Source organism: Diachasma alloeum, unplaced genomic scaffold (assembly GCF_001412515.2).
Source record: "Diachasma alloeum isolate Michigan unplaced genomic scaffold, Dall2.0 Dall_scaffold_00408, whole genome shotgun sequence".
NCBI lineage: Eukaryota > Metazoa > Arthropoda > Insecta > Hymenoptera > Braconidae > Diachasma > Diachasma alloeum.
Genome location: NW_021680547.1, coordinates 60,108 through 71,647, shown reverse-complemented (window position 1 = coordinate 71,647; position 11,540 = coordinate 60,108).

Sequence of the window (11,540 nt, the reverse complement as noted above, 5' to 3'; positions counted from 1 at the left end):
AATCAGTATGATCCACAATTACTTCTGATTGTTCTTAATTTTTACAATTATGTTAATAATTGATGAGTAATTAATTATTTGGGGCTAAATTTATTTTATTAATTCAATAATTTGAAATGTGATGTCCAAGAATTAATCACTCAATTCTTTACTTGATTAAATCTTTTGGGGTATTTTATTTAATTTTAAGCCACGTGAAATTTACCATAAGTATAAATATATTACAAATGAAATTAAAAATGAAAATGAACGTAAAAGTGCACAGCAAAGCACTTCGACCATCTAACTCAGAACACCTGCATGACGGACGTCACGAAATTTGCCTGGCAACACTCAAAAGTTCTGAAAAGACAGATCGACTCCACGATCCTAGCAACTCCAAAAATTCACATATTATATTTAGTCTAGAAACACCCGTGGAGTTGTAGTTATCTCGGTGGAGTCTTTAACGTGGAATCGATCTGTCTCTTCGATCCTCTCAGTAATAATTCGCATGGAGTCGATATTACGCGTAGTGACTGATTGAATAATAGTAAACTGGTGATCGGATTGAAGTGTATAGGGATCTGAAGTCCTTTAATCGAAATTAGCGTTAGCTCTTGCATTTTAAGAAATAAATTATAATTACGCGAGTGTGGACATTCTCAAAATTAAAAACTTTAAACAAAAACAATTAAATTAAACTTCTCATAAACTCGAGTGGGTGAACGTGACTTGATAATAAGTAACCATAATAGTGTAAATTACTGGTGGATTATTGTTAAGTTACCGAAGGATCTACAACGAACAATAATTTGGATTACTACCAAATTTAAATAATTATCAGAGACAATTGTCAGTAAACATATAAATCAGACCGAAAGTAATTTTCAATCAAACTCCAATCAATTGTGACTCAATTTTCAATCTATTCTCAAACAAAGTCAAAATATAAATAGAAACTCTCCAGGAGAAAATTCAGATTCATAAATAATTTCACATAAACTTTAACAATTGTATAAAGTCGGATTGACAAGGAATAGAAATAAATGTTTCTTTTGAGCATACCCATAACCCGGAATCTTTAGTTCAATTTCTTCTCATCCTAGAATCCCTGGAATTCCCTCTAATCAATTGTCAGTCAAACCGCAGTCAATTCTCAATCATTTATTAATCAAGTTTCACTCAAATAGATTTCAGTCAATCATCAGTCAAACTTCAATCAATTCTCAATCATTTTTCAATCAATTTACAATCAGATTTCTATCAGATCTCAATCAACTATCAATATATTGTCAGCCAACAAATTGGAATAAATTAGAAAACAAGGGAAGAGTTATAAACGAAACTTAGCGTCGTCCAAATAAAATAAAACAACAGTAAAATATCCAATTAAATTTCTCATCCGGAACTTTAATTATTAATCATTTTACCTACAGAATTCTAGCCCCGTGTTACCGGAATTCACTCTAATTCATAAAGTTGTCCTTCGACGCTGATAACGTCTCCGGACATAACAGCTAGAATTTCATGGCGCAGTCGGTAGGACGAACCTAAGGTTCCTTTGACTCTTACCGCCCATCGAAATATCAGGAAATTTTCACTCGGTTCACAAATAAATTTCCTTCCCAAAATTACAAAAAAAATTATTATTCAACTATTCACAAAAATTGTGACTTAACAAATTCTTGAGATAGACATCGTTATTATTATTTCAACTTGTAGAACCCAATTTTCTGCTTATCTCTCGAAAACAAAAAAAAATTGAATATTAATTCATCAATTAAATAATAAAATCATTTAGAATCATGCCTGGAAATGGCGCTCCAGATAATACAATTAATATCACATTCAGTGGTGACTCTACAACTGCCACTGGGCAAGTTGCTGGTAGTCACGAAGATTATGTAAAAGCTCGTGATACCGCTAATAGCATCCCTATTTTCTCAGGGACAACTCAACATGCGTCCCTCGACGAATTTGAGTATGCCATTAGGGCAAATTTACTATCAATTCTCACCACAGACGGTAAAAAAGAGGAATACATTTGCCAAATCCTAAAACGCCTTTTACCCCCTGCAAAATTTGCAGTTGCCAAAAAACCTTTAACCTCAGTAGAAGACATCCTGAAAATCCTTGTCAAAAGATTCCGGGGTCAATACGATCTCACTTACTATGTTGATAATATTCGCGGCTTATTAAAATTTACTAACGAACCCATGGAGTGTTTCTTGGATCGATTGGCAGCGTTGGTTCAATTTGGCCTTGCAACTCTGGAAAAAGAACCACCAGAGACCAAAATGACGTTCCAACAATATTTGAACAAAGAAGCCATTGCTAGGTTCAAGGAATATGCTCCTTTGGCAATAAAAGAGGTCATCCGTTGGAATAAATGTAAAAAACTTGAGAACGTCGCAAAAGCAATAGATTCAGAAGAATTCAGGCAACCCATGAGTTTGCCAGCCCCAGAGATACCAGATAATAATCAATACAGATACGTCACGGAATATCCATCGGTCCAAACACTAAACGGAAGCTGGGGAAATTCTCCCCCAAATCAGCAGCCGTCCCCCTATGGGTACGCGCCTCAGACACAATTTCAACAGCCGGTTCCAAGATATGCAGTCCACCAACAATATCAGAATCGGTATAATAATCAGCCGTCACACGTCAACTTCAAGCAGAAGCTACGGTAACGCTGGCCCCTCTTATAGTCAACGAGCGCACAACTCAACCGTTGATTTAGCAACGGCCCTCTTAAATGAATACATCCCGAGACGTCAGCTGGCAAGAACACCACCTGCATACGTCGGCGGTCCCAGTCAACGACCCCTTGACCGACCGCCCTTGCCTCCTCACCCACCGAATGTTACTCCCATTGTTATGGCTGAAGCTCCATCCGACATTGTGGAAAACCCTGCAATTCAGAATGTCCTCCACCAATTGGGGTTACAACCTCCCAATCCAGAACCTTCAGAGGGTAAAGAGCTCGACTTGAGCCAGGTCCAACAACTGGCTACAATTCTTGCTGCAACGCAGAATCCTCCAAGAGAATACGCTCCCAGGGTCGAAAGACGGAGCGATGACATGACCGAGATAAAACAACTCCTGAAGGACCTCGTCATCGAACTTAAAACTCAGAAACATCAAGGAACACCTCAATACGCATCACGAGAGGGATCACGAGACAGGCAGAGAAGGAACCAAACACCAACTTCTGCCGAGCAATTACCCCCAGGAGCCCAAACACCAGCAACAACAGTAACAGTCTCTACCCGTGATTTAAACGAGCTCCTGGCTCGCCGAACGAGTGCGTCAGCGAGCGACCAGAGTCAGCAACATTTGCACACTCTGACCAGCACTCACCAACGTCATTAGAAAGTCCTGTTCTTTGCAGCGTCAAGAAGGGCCCACAGATCCTAATCCGAGAACCCTTTCTGAACACTGTTGGCATTAACGCCCTAGTCGATACAGGAGCTTCTATCAACCTCATCTCTCTTCAATCTCTGAACGATGACCTACAAATAAACCCTTTTGAAACAGTTAAAATTGTTGGCCTCTCTAATGATGTGATGGACTCTTTGGGGACAGTATCACTACCTCTTCACCCCGAGGTCAATGTCAAATTCCACATCATTCCCCACCAGCCTGAAGGATATGGAGCGATCATTGGAGACGACATGTTGAATAAATTGAAAGTACACATCTCTTTCAACACCAATACCATCACCTTCAACATTTCACCTCTTCAACCTCTTCTTCTGTGTCTCCCTGACTGTAAAACGAAAAAGACAAGCAGAATCTCACTCACCGGGGGTGGACCCCGAGTAAACCTACGAGTGAAAAATTTAATTGGAGGAAAACATCGATTCCTAACTGACACTGGTGCCGACATCAACCTCATTGAGAGGAGGGCAATTAAACCTGGTGCAAAAATTGAGCCTCCAATAGTGGAATATCTCACAGGAGTCACAGAAGACGCACTCCCAACGTGTGGTCTTATTTATTTAAAAGTCTTTGGATCATTGGTACCTTTTCACATTGTGGATTATAAACTGCCAGTAAAGGGATCCGGCCTCCTAGGCTTAGAATTTCTAATCCATGAAAGAGCCGACATTCCTTATCTCCAACGAACCATCACCACAGCGAAAAGACCCAATCTTCCAATCCATTGGTACGAGTACCAAAGACCATACAGACCAACTACCATACCAGCCAGGACGAGAGTGATCATGGGAATTCCTATAGAAAACTCCGATCTCAAGGTTGGATATTTACCACAGGTATCCACCCCAAAAAGAGTATATTTAGGGAGAGACGCTGTAACAGTGAAAGATGGAATAGCTTGGGCTGTAGCCGTAAATATCACCGATGAAGCTGTGACACTCAATATCACCCCACAGAGAATCGAACCCTATGACGAAGAAATGGACTGTTCAGAGACTGCCCTAGAATACTGCAGTTTAGCTATGGCTCCTGAAGAGGAAGAAGACATTCACAGCAGAGCAAAGGACGTAATACTAGCCCTTCCAGAGCAAGACTTAAAAGCTTTTGAAAGGAAAAAGATACTGGAACTGATAAATGCCTTCGATGATGTGTTCCACCTTCCGGGAGACAAACTGGGAAAGTCCAAAAATTTTAAGTATAAAATTAGGACAGTTGACGGTAAAGTTATCCATCGAAAACAGTACCAGTTCCCTCGTCAACACAAAGACGAGGTTAGTAAATAATGCCATAACCTCGAAGACCAAGGAATCATCGGACAATCAGTATCACCCTATAACTCACCACTATGGATTGTGCCGAAAAAACCCGACTCCAAGGGAAGAAACCGTTGAAGAATGGTCATCGATTTTAGAGCACTCAACCAGAAGACAATTGGGGATTCTTACCCCTTGCCAGATATATCTGAAATACTGTCCCAACTTGGGGGAGCCAAATATTTCAGTGTATTTGACCTCGCAAGTGGATTTCACCAGGTTGAGATGGACGAAAAGGATAGTGAAAAAACAGCTTTCACTGGACCAGATGGGCATTACGAATATGTACGAATGCCTTTCGGACTCCAAAACTCACCATCTATATTCCAGAGGATGATGGACCAAGCCCTAGCAGGTCTGAAGGGTACCGAACTCTACGTTTACCTGGATGACATCGTCGTCTATTCAAAAACCCTGGAGGATCACCATCGACGACTACAAAACCTGTTCCACTGCCTAAGAGAACATGGACTCACCCTTCAACCAGACAAGTGCAGATTTTTTATGAAGGAAGTCGCATACTTGGGACATCATAGACAAAAATGGTATCCACCCAGACCCTTCTAGAATAAAAGCACTAGTCGACATGCCTACACCAACTAACCAACATGGAATTCGAAAATTCCTAGGGTTCAGCAATTACTACAGAAGATTTGTTATAGATTATGCTGAGATATCCCAACCCTTGAACCTCCTGCTCAAAAAGGATGTCAAATTTAACTGGACCAGTGACCAAGACGAAGCTTTCCAATTGCTCAAAGCCGCCATCACAAGGGATTCATTACTGTATCACCCTGACATGAATGAACCTTTTGTGGTACATGTCTCGAGCACAGAGAAAGGACTAGGAGCAATCCTGAGTCAGAAAGATGAAGAAGGAGACGACCACCCAATCCTTTTTGCATCCAGAACCCTACGAGGAGCAGAAAGTCGGTATACATCTTCAGAACTGGATTGCCTGGCAGAGGTCTATGCGCTAAACCAATTCAAACCTTACATCTTTGGGGTGCCCTTCACCATTATTACCAGCACGCCTGCTCTAAATTGGCTAAGAGATTCCAGTAACCCTACATCAAGGCAAGTGAAGTGGAAGACCTACTTGAACGATTTCGAATTTGAAGTAGAAATCAGAAAACAGAAAAAGGCACAATTGGCTGATGCCTTTGCGGAAAATCCACTGGAAGATGATGCCATCGAGACCATCGCTTTTGCTGTATGTCTTCCAGCAGGGGCGATGCCAAAGACCATCCTAAAACCAAGGAGAAAAATCGCAGACCCCAATCTTAGAGTTCGCTTCCACAGTGACCCTAAGACAATACCGGTTCCGGGTTCTTCCATAGCACAGAGAATCCGGGAGAGGCACATGACCGAAATCACCAGCGGTAAAAGAACACCAATCTCCTATAGAGATAATCGTGACTATCAATCTGCCCTGAAGAAGCGAAAACCAGGTGAAACCGCCGAAGATAAATTGGCTGTTGGACCCAATATCTTGGAAGCACCAGATAAAAATCCTGTACCAGCGGTAGAGAAAGAAACCCCCGCAGTTCGACCTCCAACACCCTTGGGAGAAACAGATGACACTGAACCTGAAGAAGTCGAAACAGGGAATGATGAAGAAACAGATTCTCAACGTTCATCCGAGGAACTCAAAACCACGGAGATATCGCTGGAAGGCGAACCACTCGATGAGGATGTCTTCGACACACCCCTGATCGTAGGGGGCCAACCCCACGACCAGACCATAGTGGAGTCCGAAGCTCTTATTGAGGAACAAGACGACGAAGTCGAAGAAACGAACGAACTACCAAAAATCGCGATTGAAAACCTTCAGCGATTTGATAACTTCATCACTAAACTTCGGGAACGAGAGATGCTGGAAGAGTCTCAAAATCGAAGCATCCCGGATTGGGATTATTACGACATACCACCGATTTTCCAATTAAAGAAAACGAACCTAAGTGACGAGTTCTTAGATCAGTTAGACGAGTCCAATCTATTGTTCGACCAGAAAATGACAGAGTATGGCGATCAATGAATTCAACTGACGAACCTGACGGACGAACTCCAAGATACCGCAGACACAACAGGAGAAGAATCAGATCTCCCCCCCCCCTCCGGAAGATGTCAATGATTCAACAGGGGCGGATACTACCATCCAATCACAAAATTTCTCCATTTCTGAAGAAGTGAAGCAAACAGAGGATGATTTGTTACCGGGGGCGATTGAAGAATCGAAAGGTCCTTCCCAACCCCTAGATAATACCACAGGTTTCCCTCTACCTACTCCTTCCTCTTCAATCACTCCCCCTAAAGAAGTCAACCACCCACCCATAAACCCAAACAACTCTTCAAAGTCTTCTACTATCACTCCTTTTGCACCAAATACCCCGCCAGAAGAAAGCGACCAGGAAGAAGATCCAATCATCGAAGACAAGAGTACCATAACCCTAAACGATCTTTACCAAACTGCTACAAACATCCAAGAAACTAGGGATGGGCTGACCTTCACCAGAGGGAACATCGCTCATTTCCTGGCAGCAGATGCGGAACCAACCAAGCAAAACACCAAGCTCTTAAGAGATCTAGGTTTGATTAATCTAGATCACATCAGGAAATTAAAACCATCCTTAGGCCAGGTTATTGTCACCAAATGTGGGAAATATAGGACATTCACCCTCATCATCAAACAGTGGCATTTCGAGAGAGTAAAAACCAGAATACTCAAAACCTGCCTTAAGAACTTGAACGAGGCAATAATTAAGTATCAAGTTAATGAGATGAAGATGGTCTATCAAGGGGATGAGATCGATGAAGACCTAAGGATTCGGTTCTTCCTAGAACAAGAGTTTCGATGCCAACCAGTCATTATCACCTTATGCCACGGGAAAATTGGAATGCCACCGCTGGCTCTAAGACCAGAAATAATAAAAGAATGCCATGAGACACTACCGGCAGGGCACAAGAGTATAGTCAAGACCTTCAATAGAATCAGAGAGAGATTCTATTGGCCAGGAATGAAACAGGAAGTCGAACGCTTCATTAAAACCTGACAAATATGTCAGCAGGAAAAGATCCGACGGGTAAAATTTAAGCAGCCCATGCTCATCACCGAAACACCCAGTGAATGTTTCGAGAGGATCTCCATCGACACAGTGGGACCCCTTCCAACAACCAGAAAAGGAAATAGCCACATCTTAACGATCCAAGACATTTTTGCGAAACATTGCACCGCTGTCCCGCTTCCAGACATCAAAGCGCATACTATTGCTCACGGATTCGCGACACAGTATGTGGCTCAATATGGTTGTCCAAAAATTATCTTATCCGACAAAGGAACCAGTTTTCTCAGCAAACTGTTTGGACAATTAAGTAAGACCTTGAGATTCCATCACATTACCACTTCTGGGTACCGACCACAATCAAACGGAGCGCTGGAGAGAAGTCACCACGTACTTGTTGAATATGCCAAGGCCTATACCAGTGAAATAAAAGATTGGGATGAGTTACTACCTTTTGCCATGCTATCGTACAACACTACAGTACACAGCGCTACTAACTTCACGCCATTTGAGCTGCTGTATGGGAAACCAGCAAGAATCCCTTCCAACATCAATGAGGAAAATGGCCAAATAGAAACATACTCCGATTACATAGTGGAACTCATTAACAAGTTGAGCAAAATTCACGAAATCGCCTTTCACCACCTACAAGAAGCCAAATTCAACTCCAAGCGATTATATGACAAAGACTGCAGACCCCTGCCATTGAAAGTAGGACAGTTCGTCTATGTAGAGAAGGAACCCAAGACGGGAAAATTGGATCAAGCGTATACAGGTCCCTATGAAATAGTAGACGTTACAGCAAAAGGAAATGTATACCTTGAAAGCGAAGATGGCCACCGCTTTATGAAACATCCTAACAAGCTGAAGCCATATCCAGATGACTAATAATGAACTCCAGACACTCGTTCAGTAGAGCATAATGTCATAAACCTTGTTACAGAGATATGACACACCACAGGACAAATGACACCAGGGAGGTGATATCAATCTATGTGGATGGATCCTGCTCACATAATGGCACCCTCGATGCCATCGCGGGGCTAGGAGTCTGGTTTGGAGATAGCCACCCTCTAAACACCTAGAAGACTTTAGAAGGAGGTAGAATAACCAACATCACTGCGGAAACTGCTGCTGCGATCGAAGCTTGCAAGATATGCATCAGACATGATATAAAAAGAGTCAAGATCATCACAGACTCTAAATATCTCATAAGCTGCAGGACTGAACACCTCTCGAAATGGAAAACAAATGGATGGTTGAATGCAAAAGCAAAACCAGTAGTAAACCAACAATTACTAAAGGAATACTATATATATATTGTAACATGATAAAAATCATGTACTGTTCCTCGCCTGAACTGACCGCGGATCATGGGGGGGGAAATTAGTCGTTTACCCCAGCGAGGAGTCGGATCACCCAGAGCCACAGCTGTCAATTTTTTTTTTTTTATTTTATTCGACTATTTTCCTTCTGACCATCATTCTATCGAACTCGGTCGATCGCGCTCACCGTGGATTACGTGAGCTTCGAGACGAGGGGAGTGGAGCGGAGCCTCGGGGAGAGCTACAAGACGGCGCGATATCTGAGGAGCAGCACACCGACGAGCACGCACACACCGAGTCTGGGAGACTCACACCACGGAGGACGCGAAAGACGATCGTAGCACGCCAGCAGGCATCACAGGGCTCTACGTGCGAACCCCGACCACCTCACCGATGGATCGGCGGCACAAGGCCGTCCAGTAAAAAACCGATGTTACAGCATTGAGGGAGCATCGGATTATGTTGGCTTCTGCGCCGCTCAACGCGGATCACATCCACCGACCGCGAGGCGCAAGTTCCAGTTTCGGGGCCTGAGGAATTGGGAATTAGGACCATTTTAAAATGCGAAAGTCCAAAATTGTCGAATCACTTGGATTCTTCGCGCTTATCACGTGATCGGGTGGGGGTAGGAGAAATTGAGAGGTTCCTCGGGGTGATGTACGGCCCCGACGAACACTCTTCGCTGGGATTTATTACAATAAGGTCGCTCTGCGCCATTTAAGTTTCTTTCGCTCTCCGAGCTATTTGATCGAACAAGGGTAAAGTACATGTTGGTGTTGTGCCCGTTTGTTCCGGCTCTATTTTCCTGACGTCGCCGTACTGAGGGTCCAGACGAGTCTGCCTGGTGTTCTCGTAAAATCACGGTGAGCGTCTTATTTTGTTGTGAGTGCACGCGTCCTTACAGTAGGGAATCCACTCCGGCGCCCATTTTGGGGCCGTTTGAGAATGTACTAGAGTCTGCTTGTGGCGCGGTACTCTGTAGCCTCCAGCTACCTCTTAATTTGATTTTTTTATTAGTTTCTCTACTTTAGTTTATTATCAATTTTTTTTGTGGGGAAAACTAGTCCTAACTCATCTGTTACGTCGACCTTTCCCAATAACTTTTGTGTCGTGGCTTTCGCGTCGTGGTCGCTTGCGGGTGATCCTCGCGTCTTAGTGTCTCCCACGCACCTTTAAAGTTATTATTATTTATTTTTGTTAACTAGTATCACTAGGTTAATTACATTTTTTTTTTGGTTTGTATAGCGTCTTTGCTTGCGGGAGTCCTCTCCCGCACATGTAAGAGATTAGACTGAACTCATTGGATTAAAATTATATATTTTTTTTGTTTTGTAGAAGTTTCCATATTGTTGAGTTCCGCTCATTGTAGCCTATTCCCACACGTCTCCGCGGTTGTCTGAGCTAGTCGTGGAACGCGGCTCAACGGTGTGACCTTGTCCTTTGGCGGTTAAAAGGACTGGCGCCCTTTTTGGCATTTTGTCTCCTCTCGTTATTCCCGTCGTTCTAATTCCGGGTTGAGAGAGNCAACGGTGTGACCTTGTCCTTTGGCGGTTAAAAGGACTGGCGCCCTTTTTGGCATTTTGTCTCCTCTCGTTATTCCCGTCGTTCTAATTCCGGGTCGAGAGAGTCCAAAAGGGTCGCTGAAAGTTCGTGGAGAACCACGCGTCTGAATCTCGCAGACGCGCATGGAAAAATACCTCACAATATATATATATGTTTAAGGGTTATTACGATGACACTGCAATGTTTTGAAGTATAATTCAAATGTATGAATTATAACCTCAAAACCGAACAGCTCTTGGCATGACCCGGGAGCACCACGTGGAGGTGGCTGTTCAAGGGTCCCAAAAAATTGTTAATTGCGGGTGTAACTCCGCAATTTCCAACTGGCGCAAAGACGGTGTATGCTGCCTAGTCGGGTTACGCAAGGTCGCAATGTTCTGATGGAAAATGACGCTCATACCTGGCTCTACCTCCTGATGCACTTAAATCCGCCGCGGTCCCTTCTGACCGCATGTTTTTTTGTAAAACATAAGAACTCCACTTTCGGGAATATTCGCGTCAGATATTCGGACTGAGGTTATCGGCATACTGGAGGGTTCGCGAGGTCGAGGTCAAAGTTGCAGGACGAACACTACCACACGACGAACGCCCACTAGTGGTCATTTCGATGACTGTCATCAAAGTGACCATAGCTGCATTTACCGTATGGTTAAGAAATTCGTTACTGTCATCAAACTAGCCTTTAAACATATATATACTACTATATATCGCCACCGTCCTTCTAACGGCAAAAATGATTAAAAACTATCATTACATTTTACTGAAAATACTTACCCCCCTTTTGGAGGCGTGATGTGGGCTCCGACTCGTTCCGCAACCCTCCCCCCTTTTTCGTTCAAATCCCCCCCCCC